The sequence below is a fragment of the Pelobates fuscus genome, chromosome 3 (assembly GCF_036172605.1).
Source record: "Pelobates fuscus isolate aPelFus1 chromosome 3, aPelFus1.pri, whole genome shotgun sequence".
Classification (NCBI taxonomy): domain Eukaryota; kingdom Metazoa; phylum Chordata; class Amphibia; order Anura; family Pelobatidae; genus Pelobates; species Pelobates fuscus.
Window position 1 is genome coordinate 232309974 of NC_086319.1, and position 15344 is coordinate 232325317.

Consider the following 15344-nt stretch of genomic DNA (forward strand, 5'->3'; position numbering starts at 1 on the left):
CATATTGCAACAATAATATAGACCATAAAAGTGCCGTTCGCTTGTAAAAAATGCGAAAAACGTCACTTTTACTTAAAATATCATTGTTGTAATACAATTTACCAGTTTGAAACACTAATATTTGAGTTCAGTGAAGTCTCCCGAGTAAAACAGTACCCCCTATGTACAGGTTTTATGGTGTCTTGGAGAGTTACAGGGTCAAATATAGTGCTTGCGAATTAAATTCTCTGCACTTTCTCCCTGTGTTGTCAGGCATGTCAATCAAATTTTAATTAATCAAATCACATAATTACGTTAAAAGATTATTTAAATATACACATAGAATTTTAATATATATGCATTTATAGGTATTTAAATTCTACGTGTATACTAATGTAATCTTTTATGTAATTATATGTATTTATCTATATATATATATATTTGCGGTTATTTGTATTTTATACATAGATAGATATATATAGAATGTCATTCTAAGTGTATTTTGTTACCGATATATATATATTAATAACAAAATACAGTTAGAATGAAATTACATATGCATATATAATTTATATTAAATTTTGTTTCAATATTTTATTTATTTATTTTATTATTTTATTTATTTATTATTTTAATTATACGTATTTATATCTAATATTTATATGTACATCTATTATATATATATAATATATATACATATTATATATATGTAACGTCATTCTAAGTGTATTTTAATATTAATTTATATACTTATATTAATATTAAAATACACTTTACATGACGTTACATATATATAATATGTATATATATTATATATATAATATATATACATATTATATATATATTAAAATATATTTAATTTATTTTTAAACATGTTTATTTTATTTCTTTTACACCTCCTACCAGCAGGGGGACTGTCTGATATTTCAAACAGTCCCCCTGCTGGCAGATCCATAGCCAGCTATAGGGGGCCATGTGATCGCTCTTTGAGAGCGATCACATGGCCCCCGGGGGCCTCATTTGCCGGAGGGGGGCTGCCTGGGCTCTCAGGCAGCCCCCCAGAAGAGGATCGCGGCGGAGGTGAGTAGTTGCTGGCTCCTGGGGGCTTAAACCGTTACGGCGTTCCATGCCGCCGCAACGGCTTTAAAGCCCATTTAAAGCGCAACGGCATGGAACGCCGTAACGGCGTTAAGGGGTTAAGGTGTGTGCTGCATGGCATGTCTCACTCAGCCATTGTCCTCTTGCTGACTGCTGTGGTGGAAATAGTGGAATGTAGTGAGTGCCGTGGTGCAAGAAATTATTACATATATAATATGTATATATATTGTCACGTTTAACATTTGTTATGAAGGAACACAACTGCAGATTTCTTAGAGCTTGAATATTTATTAGAACAATTAGAAGATATTGTGACTTTAAGTCCAGAATTACAGGCACTGTAGCTTTAAATAATAAACGGTTGCTTAAGTCCAGAATTACAGGCAATGTAGCTTTAAATAATAAACAGTTGCTTAAGTCCAGAATTACAGGCACTGTAGCTTTAAATAATAAACGGTTGCTTAAGTCCAGAATTACAGGCACTGTAGCTTTAAATAATAAACGGTTGCAATTAGCAGGTTCTGAATCATTTAGAGTCTGTTAGTTGAGTTAACAAGTTAGGTGATAAGCAATTATAGTAGTTTGTTCCATTAACATTTATCTGAAGCAAGACAGGTGCAGCTAACTTGAATAGTGGATAGGTTGAAGATAGCTGTAGCTGGGTTGGTTGATAATAGGACTTTGGTAACAGGCAATAAAGGCTTTAGATATGTAACTCTTATCACAGAGGTTAATGTTACTTAGCTTCCGGTAAAGAGAAAACAGGTTCCCAAGTTCTCCTCAGAGGCGGTTGTATCCAATGATATGTATGTAGAGAGTTCAGGCTTTAGTCGAGGATGAGGAGAGGTGAAGGGGACGTGAGTAGTCTTCCAGTCCGGTCCGGTAACAGATGGCTTTCACAGAGAAGGTTGTAGCCGGTTCGTGAGTACGGTACGTAGTTCAATAATCCAGCGTCTATCAGCTGGTGCGGTCGCATTAAGTAAGGAGACCGTGTCATAAGGGGGTGTGGCTAAGCTCCGTGGAACCCGGAAGTAAGAGGATACCAGAATTAAGGCATGACAGTACCCTCTCCTTAATGAGCAACCTCTGGGTGCTATTGACATGGTTTAGAAGGGTAGCGTTTGTGGAAAGTGGAAATTAACTTGTCAGCAGGGGCGGACTGACCACTCGGGCAGATCGGTCATGGACCCAGGGCCCGAGGCAGTCAGGGGCCCGGCTGGCTGCATAAACATGCTCTGGCTGGGGAGATCAGATCACAGATCTCCCCAGCCAGAAACAAACATAATAGCACATATTCCAGCGATAGGTTGCTCCTGCAACCTATCTCTTTCTGTTTCCCCCCTCTGCCTCCCCTCCACCCTCACCTTCTGAGACCTGGCAGTGATCCCGCTGCTCCTGCCAGGTCTCCTCCATGCAATGACTGCGGAGCTCCATGTGAGGGGAAGAGGCGGAGCCGAAAGAGGGGAAGTTACATCACTTCCTGTCCTGCAGAATCTGCTGAACCCTGGCAGACAGCAGGTAAGTAAATATTACTTTTTTAAGCTAAAATCCCCCCCTTACCCAGCCCAGCCCCTTCACCCAGCCCCAGTGCCCCCTTCAACCATCCCAGCCCTGTGCCCCCTTCACCCACCCCAGTGCCCCCTTCACCCATCCCAGCCCCAGTGCCCCTTTTCACCCATCCCAGCACCTGTACCCCCTTAACCCACCCCAGTGCCCTTTCACCCATCTCAGCCTCAGTGCCTCCTTTCACCTATCCCAGCCCTGTGCCCCCTTCAACCCATCCCAGCACCTGTACCCTCTTAACCCACCCCAGTGCCCCCTTCACCGATCCCAGACCCTGTGCCCCCTTCACCCATCCCAGCACCTGTACCCCCTTAACCCACCCCAGTGCCCTTTCACCCATCTCAGCCCCAGTGCCCCCTTTCACCTATCCCAGCCCTGTGCCCCCTTCACCCATCCCAGCACCTGTACCCTCTTAACCCACCCCAGTGCCCCTTCACCGATCCCAGACCCTGTGCCCCCTTTCACCCATCCCGGACCCAGTGCCCCCTTTCACCCATCTCAGCCCCAGTGCCCCTTTCACCCATCTCAGCTCCAGTGCCCCCTTTCACCCATCTCAGCCTTGTGCCCCCTTCACCCATCCCAGTATCTGTACCCCCTTCACCCACCCCAGTGCCCCCTTCACCCATCCCAGCCCTGTACCCCCCTTCACCCATCCCAGCCCTGTGCCCCCCTTCACCCATCCCAGCCCTGTACCCCCTTCACCCACCCAAGTGCTCCTTCACCCATCTCAGCCCCAGTGCCCCATCTCAGCTCCAGTGCCCCCTTCACCTATCTCAGCATTGTGCCCCCTTCACCCATCCCAGTATCTGTACCCCCTTCACCCACCCCAGTGCCCCCTTCACCCATCCCAGCCCTGTACCCCCCTTCACCCATCCCAGCCCTGTGCCCCCCTTCACCCATCCCAGCCCTGTACCCCCTTCACCCACCCAAGTGCCCCTTCACCCATCTCAGCCCCAGTGCCCCATCTCAGCTCCAGTGCCCCCTTCACCTATCTCAGCCCCAGTGCCCCCTTTCACCTATCCCAGCCCAGTGCCCATATCACCCATCCCAGCCCCTGTACCCCCTTAACCCACCCCAGTGCCCCCTTCACCCATCTCAGCCCCAGTGCCCCCTTTCACCCATCTCAGCTCCAGTGCCCCCTTTCACCCATCTCAGCCTTGTGCCCCTTCACCCATCCCAGTATCTGTACCCCCTTCACCCACCCCAGTGCCCCCTTCACCCATCCCAGCCCTGTACCCCCCTTCACCCATCCCAGCCCTGTGCCCCCCTTCACCCATCCCAGCCCTGTACCCCCTTCACCCACCCAAGTGCCCCTTCACCCATCTCAGCCCCAGTGCCCCAGCTCAGCTCCAGTGCCCCCTTCACCTATCTCAGCCTTGTGCCCCCTTCACCCATCCCAGTATCTGTACCCCCTTCACCCACCCCAGTGCCCCTTCACCCATCCCAGCCCTGTACCCCCCTTCACCCATCCCAGCCCTGTGCCCCCCTTCACCCATCCCAGCCCTGTACCCCCTTCACCCACCCAAGTGCCCCTTCACCCATCTCAGCCCCAGTGCCCCATCTCAGCTCCAGTGCCCCCTTCACCTATCTCAGCCCCAGTGCCCCCTTTCACCTATCCCAGCCCAGTGCCCATATCTCCCATCCCAGCCCCTGTACCCCCTTAACCCACCCCAGTGCCCCCTTCACCCATCCCAGACCCTGTGCCCCCTTTCACCCATCCCAGACCCAGTGCCCCGTTTCACCCATCTCAGCTTCAGTGCCCCCTTTCACCCATCTCAGCCCTAGTGCCCCCTTTCACCCATCTCATCCCTAGTGCCCCCTTTCACCTATCCCAGCCCTGTGCCCCCTTCACCCATCCCAGCACCTGTACCCTCTTAACCCACCCTAGTGCCGCTTTCACCCATCCCAGACCCTGTGCCCCCTTTCACCCATCCCAGACCCTGTGCTCCCTTTCACCCATCTCAGCTACAGTGCCCCCTTTCACCCATCTCAGCCCCAGTGCCCCTTTCACCTATCCCAGCCCTGTGCCCCTTCACCATCCCAGTGCCCCCTTCACCCATCCCAGACCCTGTGCCCCCTTTCACCCATCCCAGACCCTGTGCCCCCTTTCACCCATCTCAGCTCCAGTGCCCCCTTTCCCCATCCCAGCCCCTTTCACCCATCCCAGCTCCTGTGCCCCTTTTCACCCTTCCCAGTCCATGTGCCCCTTTACCCATCCCAGCCCCAGTGCCCCCCACCCAGCCCAGCACCTGTGCCCCCTTCATCCATACCAGCCCTTGTACTCCCTTTACCCATCCCAGTACCTGTGCCCCTTTCACGCAGCCCCTGTGCCCCTTTCACCCATCCCAGCCCCAGTGCCCCTTCACCCATCTCAGTGCCCCCTTCACCCATCTCAGCTCCAGTGCCCCCTTCACGCATCCCAGTACCTGTGCCGCTTCACCCAGCCCAGTACCTGTGCCCATTCACCCAGCCCAGTACCTGTGCTCCCTTTACCTATCCCAGCCCCTGTACCCCTTCATCCATCCCAGGCCCTGTGCCCCCATTTTCCTATCCCAGCCCCTGTACCCCTTCACCCACCCCAGCCCCTGTGCCCCTTTACACATCCCAGCCCCTGTGCCCCCTGTATCCATCCCAGCCCCTGTACCCACCTTTTCATATCCCAGCCCCTGTGCCCCCCTTTACCCATCCCAGGCCTTGTGCCCATCTTTACCCATCCCAGGCCCTGTGCCCCTTCACCCATAACACCACCTGTGCCCCCTTCACCCATCCCAGTCACTATGCCCCTTTATCCATCTGAGCCCCCTTTCACAGACCCTCTGCCCTCTTTATCCATCTAAGCCCCTATGCCCCTTCACCCACCTCACCCCTATGCCTTCCTGCACCCACTACAGTCCTCATCAATCTCATCCCTATCCCTCCCTGCACTCACTACAGCCCCTATCCCTCACTGCTCCCACTGCAGCCGCTATCCCCCCACCGTCCGTATGCCCCCTGCACCTATTATAGCCCATATCCCCCTTCATGCACTGCCGTCACTATCCACACACATACTGCAGCCTCTGTATCTCCCCCACACAGTAGAGCCTCTAGTATCATACAAACATACACTACAGTCCCAGTATCCCCCAGCTGCCTACTATAGCCCCTATCCCCCCCACACACACAACAGCCCCTTTCCACACACTCTCTGCAACACAACCAGCTCTCTCCACTAACATACAACACTGCAAACAGCTCCATACACACACACAAACCCACAAGGAACCTCACTGTATGCACGTAATCCCACAAACAGCATTCCCACACATTCAATACCACATGCAGCCTCCCTACACAAACATCACAAGAGGCATCCTCAGCATGGCAATACTGCATACAGCCTCCTTATACACACACAAATCACAAGAGGCATCCCCAGCATTGCAATACTGCATACAGCCTCCTTATACATACAAACGCAATTATTACAATTACTTATATAGCACCAACATATTCTGCAGCGCAGTACAATAGGTAAAACAAGTCAAACAATTAATTCTAATTCAACATGTTGACATACAGGAACACAAGCAGCATCCCACACATGCAACCACACAAGTAGCCTCCAAACACATGTGTTTGGAGGCTGCTTGTATGGTTGAACATGTGGGGGATGCTGCTTGTGATGTCACCAGCAAACACAGAGGAAGTGTTTAATTAAATTTGTTTTCTGTCTTTATTTTTATGGGGGGTGGTGGGGGGGGAGCGTAAGGCAAGCTATTAAGGGGTACTCCACTCAAAAACAATGTTTTATTTAAACACGGTTTTTGGTTGGATTAACCCTTTAAAGTATATCTGGCCCTGTTTGGGGGACGCCATGACTCACACAGCCATGCTGGGTAGCGCGCACAAATCTGTATGACAGCTGCACAGACCTTGCACCGGGAGGGGGGCCCTTGATCTCCTATTGACCGAGGGCCCTATAAGTTGTCAGTCCGCCCCTGCTTGTCAGCATGAATGACAGAGGAGTTTTCCCAAGTATTTTCATCAATTCCATATCCTTTCCATCTAATGAGGTATTGTAAAGAGCCACGATGAATCCTTGAATCCAGAATTCTTTGAATTTCGTATTCTTCTTCACCCTGGACCAATACAGGATCAGGAGAAGTAGTGATATCTCTATGGAAAGGGTCAGGATGATGAGGTTTAAGCAAGGACACATGGAAAACAGGATGGAGTTTCAAAGTAGGTGGAAGCTTCAATTTAACAACATTACGGTTGATAATCGATATTATTGGAAAAGGACCAAGAAAAAGGGAACTTAACTTCTTTGATGGACGGGTTGTGGAGATGTTTTTTGAGGAAAGCCAGACAAGATCACCAATGTCATGCCTTAATTATAATATCCCCTTACTTCCTGGTTCCACGGAGCTTAGCCACACCTCTTTATGACACGGTCTCCCTATTTAATCTGACCGCACCAGCTGATCGACGCTGGATTAATGAACTACGTTCCGTACTCACGAACCGGCTGCAACATCGTTGTGAAAGCCTGCTGTTACCGGACCAGACTGGAAGACTTCAAGTTCCCTTCACCTTCCTCATCCACGGCTAAAGCTGAACTCTATCCATACAGGATAAACCGCCTCTGAGGAAATCTCGGGAACCAGTGTTCTATGTGCCGGAAGCTAAGTAAAACCTCTGTGATAAGCGTTGCATCTCAAAGCTGTTATTTCTTGTCTCCAAAGTCCTTCGTTAAAGCCAAACCGTTACAGCTAACTTCAACTCATACTTTGTCTCAGTTAGCTGCATCTGTCTTACTTCGGTTAAAGTCTATTGGAACAGCTATTGTAACTTCTTATCACCTAATTAATTAATGCTACTAAAGGACTCTTGCTACTTCAGTTATCGTTTACTACTTAAAGCTACAGTGCATATAATTGTGGACTTCAGTTATCGTTTACTACTTAAAGCTACAGTGCATATAAGTGTGGACTTCAGTTATCGTTTACTACTTAAAGCTACAGTGCATATAATTGTGGACTTCAGTTATCGTTTACTACTTAAAGCTACAGTACCTGTAAATTGGAATTAAAGTCAATACCATTTACTTTCTATAATAAATATTCGAACTATAAGAAATCTGCAGTTGTGTTCCTTCATAACAAATGTTTAAACGTGACAGATTAATCCAGCCATTGTAATGGATCCAGCAGATTTCGATTCTACTATAACTACGTTGAATCAAAGAGTTGATACACTAGCCCAAGGTGTTCAAGACCTGCAAGTTACTAACGAAAGAATTCTCACTTATGTCAGAGATCTACAAACTCATACTCCTCATACTATTCTGCACTCGGCTAGTGATCCTGCTGTGTGTAACCCTGAAAAGTTCTCTGGAGATCGTTCAAAATGTAGGGAGTTCCTCAACTCCTGCAAATTGTTAATTGCTTTGAAACCTCGATCCTACCCTACCGAAAGAACTAAAGTTTGTTCGGTTATCTCCTTTCTAAGAGGTGAACCTATGTCATGGGCCCATTCCTTTCTGGAAAACGATGACCCCATCTTAGACTCACTGGATGAATTCTTTGAAGCCATGTCTCTCCTCTATGAAGATCCTAACAAACAAGCTACAGCTGATTTAACAATCAGAACACTACAGCAAAGAAATAGACCCGTTGAAGATTATATTGCTGAATTCAAAAGATGGGCTGTAGAAACGCAATGGAATGACATCACATTGCGCAACCAATTTCGAATTGGGTTATCTGAAGCTGTAAAAGACGAATTATCTAGAACAGAACTTCCTACTACTTTGAACGCTCTAATTCACTTATCAATCAGCATTGACAGAAGATTAAGAGAAAGAAAGGCAGAAAAAGCCCTTTTACATTCTAAAGACCGCAAACCTTTCACTCCTTCAAAAGCTCCAGAAAATACTTCCTTACCAAGTGAACCTATGGAAATAGGGGTAATAAGAAGTCCTCTTACTCCTGCAGAGAAGAACCGAAGACGTCAATTAAACCTATGCATGTATTGTGCCTCTCAAGATCATCTGGTTTCTGATTGTCCCTTATTAAAACGGACAAAGGCCGGTAGACAAGCCTATACCTCTGCTATCTTCAGTGCACTCCCTTCAACATCGACCACTCCGTTCTCAACTGTATCCCTTGTATTACAGTGGGATAAGGTGAGAATTGTGACTGAAGCTCTCATCGATTCTGGTGCACATGGAGTATTCATCGATTCAACCTTTGTAACAAAGAATAAAATTCCTTGTGTTCAAAAAGCTAATTCTGTTCCTATTAAAGTGATTGACGGCTCCTTTATCTCCTCGGGACCGATTCTTCATGAAACCATCCCTCTAAAGGTAACCACAAATCACATACATACTGAATTTCTAGTATTTGATGTTATTCCGTCACCTCTCTATCCCGTTATAATAGGGATCAACTGGTTAAGGAACCACAACCCTCAAATTTCTTGGTCTCCTTTCTCTATCACCTTTAACTCACATTATTGTAAAGAAACATGTTTACAGCAAATTCCTATTCTTCAAATCTCTAAAGAACCAACCATACCTTCTTGTTATTCAGACTTTTCAGATGTCTTCAGTAAAAAAGAAGCTGAAACGCTCCCGCCTCATCGTTCCTACGATTGTCCTATAGACCTCATACCTGGTGCCCCAGTACCATTTGGGCACATCTACCCTCTCTCTGAGGCTGAATTACAAATTCTCAAAGACTATCTAGATGAAAATCTACGGAAAGGGTTTATTAGACCCTCTAGTTCACCTGCTGCCTCAAGTATGTTTTTTGTAAGAAACAAAGACCAGACTATACGTCCTATCATTGACTACAGAGCTTTAAATAAAATAACAGTTAAAAATCGTTATCCTCTTCCTCTCATCAATGAACTGGTTGAACGATTGAAAACTGCTACCATCTATACAAAGCTTGACCTTCGCGGGGCATATAATCTCGTCAGGATAAAGGCTAATGATGAATGGAAAACTGCTTTCCGAACAAGATATGGCCTCTTTGAATATCTGGTGATGCCTTTTGGCCTTTGCAACGCCCCTGCAACTTTTCAACACTTCATAAATGATATCTTTAGAGACCTATTGGACGTCTGTGTCATCATTTATTTAGATGATATTCTCATATACTCCAACACTCCTGAGGAACATAGAAAACATGTCAGATGGGTGTTATCAAGACTCAGAACTCACAAATTATTCGCTAAACCTGAAAAATGCCTTTTTCACGTCAAAGAAATAACCTTCTTAGGTTATGTCATCTCCCCTCATTCAATAGGTATGGATAATGCAAAAGTCGATTGTATCATCAACTGGCCTGTTCCCTCTACAGTAAAAGAATTACAGCGATTTCTAGGGTTCGCCAATTTCTACAGAAAATTTATTAAAAACTACTCTGAGATTGCTCACCCCCTCAATCAACTTAACAGTAAAAAACATCCCTTCAATTGGAACGAAAAGGCTCAAACTGCCTTCACTGAATTAAAGAGAAAGTTTACAACAGCTCCTATTCTTCAACTTCCAAATCCTTCATATCTTTATGTCCTTGAAACGGATGCTTCGGAAATTGCAATTGGAGCTGTCCTCTCTCAACACAAAACTCCTCAAGAACCTCTTCATCCTGTCGCCTTCTTCTCACGATCATTATCTCCTGCTGAAAAGAATTATCCTACAGGAGAAAAAGAATTATTAAGTATCAAAGTGGCTTTAGAAACCTGGAGACACCTTCTTGAAGGCGCTCAGAACTCTTTAATCATTTATACTGACCATAAAAATCTCGAATATCTTCACTCCAATAAAACACTGTCTGCTCGACAAGTAAGATGGAATCTCTTTTTTTCCCGGTTAAACTTCCAAATCGTCTTTAGACCTGGGTCTAGAAACAAAAAGGCTGATGCCCTTTCCAGGATCCATAAAGACACTAAAATTGAACCTCCTTCGCCTAAAGTCATTGGAATCTTATCTTCTCTTATTGACGACATTAAAGATCTCAGTGAAGATGCTCTCGAACTCCCTAAATCGTTTAAATTATCTAAGAAAAACGGTCTCTACTATTTCAAAGACCGGATTTACGTGCCTCCCTCCTTCAGAATTAAAGTACTCGAATTTATTCATGATTCTCCTCTGGCAGGTCATCCAGGTATAAAGAAGACCCTTGAATTGTCTAAAAGATACTATTGGTGGCCTCGTCAAGACCAAACTATTGAATCTTATGTCAAATCTTGTTCTGTATGCCAAAGATCCAAACATGTCCATCATCAACCATTTGGTCAATTATTGAATTTACCAATTCCTGAACGACCTTGGCAATCCATCTCTATGGATTTCTTGGTAGAATTACCTCCTTCTCATCATCATACCACCATTTTAGTGGTAGTAGACCGCTTCACGAAAATGTCTCATTTCATTCCTTTAAAGAAGTTACCCTCATCCTCTGAACTTTCGAAAACATTTCTTGACAACATAGTTAAACTTCACGGACTGCCAGACGAAATCATTTCAGACCGAGGAACTCAATTTACCTCCAAATTCTGGAATGCATTATGTGCCACTCTTCATATCCAACGTAAACTATCATCTGCATATCATCCTCAAACAGATGGACAAACTGAAAGAGTCAACCAATGCTTAGAACAATATCTACGATGTTATTGCTCTCACTTACAAGACGATTGGATAACTTGGTTACCTATGGCAGAATTCGCATACAATAACTCATTTCATACCAGCAGTAAAATGACTCCATTTCTATCCAATTATGGATTTCATCCTTCCTCATTTCCTGCTCAGACAGTTTCTTCATCTAATCTCTCCGATTCAAATCAAATCTCTCATATGTCCTCTTTATTTAAGAAATTGCATGAGAATCTTGAATTGGCCTCCTCCACTCAAAAGAAGTTTTTTGATACAAAAAGACAACCTTCACCTTCTTATCAAATCGGTGATCTTGTCTGGCTTTCCTCAAAGAACATTTCTACTAACCGTCCATCAAAGAAGTTAAGTTCTCTTTTTCTTGGTCCTTTTCCAATACTATCGATTATCAACCGTAATGTTGTTAAATTGAAACTTCCACCAACTTTAAAGCTACATCCTGTTTTTCATGTGTCCTTGTTGAAGCCTCATCATCCTGACCCTTTCCAAAGAAATGTCACTACTTCTCCTGACCCCATACTGGTCCAGGGTGAAGAAGAATACGAGATTCAAAGTATACTGGATTCAAGGATCCATCGTGGCTCCTTACAATACCTCATCAGATGGAAAGGATATGGAGTTGATGAAGATACATGGGAAAACTCCTCTGACGTTCATGCTGACAAATTAATTTCCAAGTTTCACAAACGTTACCCTTCTAAGCCAAGTCAATAGCACCCAGAGGTTGCTCATTAAGGAGGGGATACTGTCATGCCTTAATTATAATATCCCCTTACTTCCTGGTTCCACGGAGCTTAGCCACACCTCTTTATGACCCGGTCTCCCTATTTAATCTGACCGCACCAGCTGATCGACGCTGGATTAATGAACTACGTTCCGTACTCACGAACCGGCTGCAACATCGTTGTGAAAGCCTGCTGTTACCGGACCAGACTGGAAGACTTCAAGTTCCCTTCACCTTCCTCATCCACGGCTAAAGCTGAACTCTATCCATACAGGATAAACCGCCTCTGAGGAAATCTCGGAACCAGTGTTCTATGTGCCGGAAGCTAAGTAAAACCTCTGTGATAAGCGTTGCATCTCAAAGCTGTTATTTCCTGTCTCCAAAGTCCTTCGTTAAAGCCAACCCGTTACAGCTAACTTCAACTCATACTTTGTCTCAGTTAGCTGCATCTGTCTTACTTCGGTTAAAGTCTATTGGAACAGCTATTGTAACTTCTTATCACCTAATTAATTAATGCTACTAAAGGACTCTTGCTACTTCAGTTATCGTTTACTACTTAAAGCTACAGTGCATATAATTGTGGACTTCAGTTATCGTTTACTACTTAAAGCTACAGTGCATATAAGTGTGGACTTCAGTTATCGTTTACTACTTAAAGCTACAGTGCATATAATTGTGGACTTCAGTTATCGTTTACTACTTAAAGCTACAGTACCTGTAAATTGGAATTAAAGTCAATACCATTTACTTTCTATAATAAATATTCGAACTATAAGAAATCTGCAGTTGTGTTCCTTCATAACAAATGTTTAAACGTGACAACCAATTACATAAGAGGGAGGAGGTTGTCTTTTTGTATCAAAAAACTTATTTTGATTGGATGACGCCAATTCCAGATTTTCATGTAATTTCTTGAATAAAGAGGACATGTGAGAGATTTGATTAGAAACGGAGGGGTTAGATGAAGAAACTGTCTGAGCAGGAAATGAGGAGGGATGAAATCCATAATTGGAAAGAAATGGAGTCATTTTGCTACTGGTAGGAAAAGAGTTGTTGTATGCAAATTCTGCCATGGGTAACCATGTTATCCAATCATCTTGTAAGTGAGAACAATAACATCGTAGATATTGCTCTAAGCATTGGTTGACTCTTTCGGTTTGTCCATCAGTTTGAGGATGATATGCGGATGACAGTTTACGTTGGATATGAAGAGAAGCACATAATGCGTTCCAAAATTTAGAGGTAAACTGAGTTCCTCGGTCTGAAATGATTTCGTCTGGCAGTCCATGAAGTTTCACTATATTGTCGAGGAATATTTTTGAGAGTTCAGAGGATGAAGGCAACTTCTTTAAAGGAATATAGTGAGACATTTTCGTGAAGCGGTCCACTACCACTAAAATGGTGGTATGATATTGAGAAGGGGGTAGTTCCACCAAGAAGTCCATAGAAATGGATTGCCAAGGCCTTTCAGGAATCGGTAGATTCAACAATTGACCGAATGGATGATGATGTACATGTTTGGATCTTTGGCAGGTAGAACAAGATTTGACATAAGATTCAATGGTTTTGTCTTGGCGAGGCCACCAATAGTATCTCTTAGACGATTCAAGGGTCTTTTTTATACCTGGATGACCTGCCAGAGGAGAATCATGAATAATTTCGAGTATTTTTGTTCTGAAAGAGGGAGGTACGTAAATCCGGTCATTGAAATAGTAGAGACCGTCTTTCTTGGATAATTTAACTGATTTAGGAAGTTCAAGAGCATCTTCACTGAGGTCTTTAATGTCGTCAATAAGGGAAGATAAGATTCCAATGACTGTATGAGGAGGAGGTTCCAATTCAGTGTCATTATGGATCCTGGAAAGGGCATCTGCCTTTTTGTTCCTAGACCCAGGTCTATAGACGATTTGGAAATTGAACCGGGAAAAAAAAGAGATTCCATTTTACTTGTCGAGCAGAAAGAGTCTTGTTGGAGTGAAGATATTCGAGGTTTTTATGGTCAGTATACACAATTAAAGGGGTTTGAGCACCCTCAAGAAGGTGTCTCCAAGTTTCTAAAGCCACTTTGATACTTAATAATTCTTTTTCCCCTATAGGATAATTCTTTTCGGCAGGAGATAATGAGCGTGAGAAGAAGGCGACTGGATGAAGAGGTTCTTGAGGAGTTTTGTGTTGAGAGAGGACAGCTCCAATTGCAGTTTCCGAAGCATCCGTTTCAAGGACATAAAGATATGAAGGGTTTGGAAGTTGAAGAACAGGAGCTGTTGTAAACTTTCTCTTTAATTCATCGAAGGCAGTTTGAGCCTTCTCGTTCCAATTGAAGGGATGTTTTTTACTGTTGAGTTGATTGAGTGGGTGAGCTACCTCCGAGTAGTTTTTAATAAATTTTCTGTAGAAGTTGGCGAACCCTAGAAACCGCTGCAATTCTTTTACTGTAGAGGGAACAGGCCAATTGATTATACAATCGATTTTTGAATTATCCATGCTTATTGAATGAGGGGAAATAACGTAACCTAAAAAGGTTATTTCATTGACTTGAAAAATACATTTTTCGGGTTTAGCGAATAGTTTATGAGTTCTGAGTCTGGATAACACCCATCTGACATGTTTTTTGTGTTCGTCAGGAGTGTTGGAGTATATGAGAATGTCATCTAAATAAATGATAACACAGACGTCCAATAGATCTCTAAAGATGTCATTTATAAAATGTTGAAAAGTTGCAGGGGCATTGCAGAGGCCAAAAGGCATCACCAGATATTCGTAGAGGCCATATCTTGTTCGGAAAGCAGTTTTCCATTCATCGTTAGCCTTTATCCTGATGAGGTTATATGCCCCGCGAAGGTCAAGCTTAGTGTAGATGGTAGCAGTTTTTAATCGTTCAACCAGTTCATTGATCAGGGGAAGAGGATAACGATTTTTAACTGTTATTTTGTTTAAAGCTCTGTAATCAATCATGGGACGTATAGTCTGGTCCTTATTTCTCACAAAAAAACATACTTGAGGCAGCAGGTGAACTGGAGGGTCTAATAAACCCTTTCCGTAGGTTTTCATCCAGGTATTCTTTGAGAATTTGTAATTCAGACTCAGAGAGAGGGTAGATGTGCCCGAAAGGTACGGGGGCACCAGGTATGAGGTCTATAGGACAATCGTAGGAACGATGAGGTGGGAGCGTTTCAGCTTCCTTTTTACTGAATACGTCTGAAAAATCTGAATAACAAGAAGGTATAGTTGGTTCTTTTGAGATCTGAAAGATTGGAATTTGTTGTAAGCATGTTTCCTTACAATAATTGGAGTTAAAGGTGAGAGAGAATG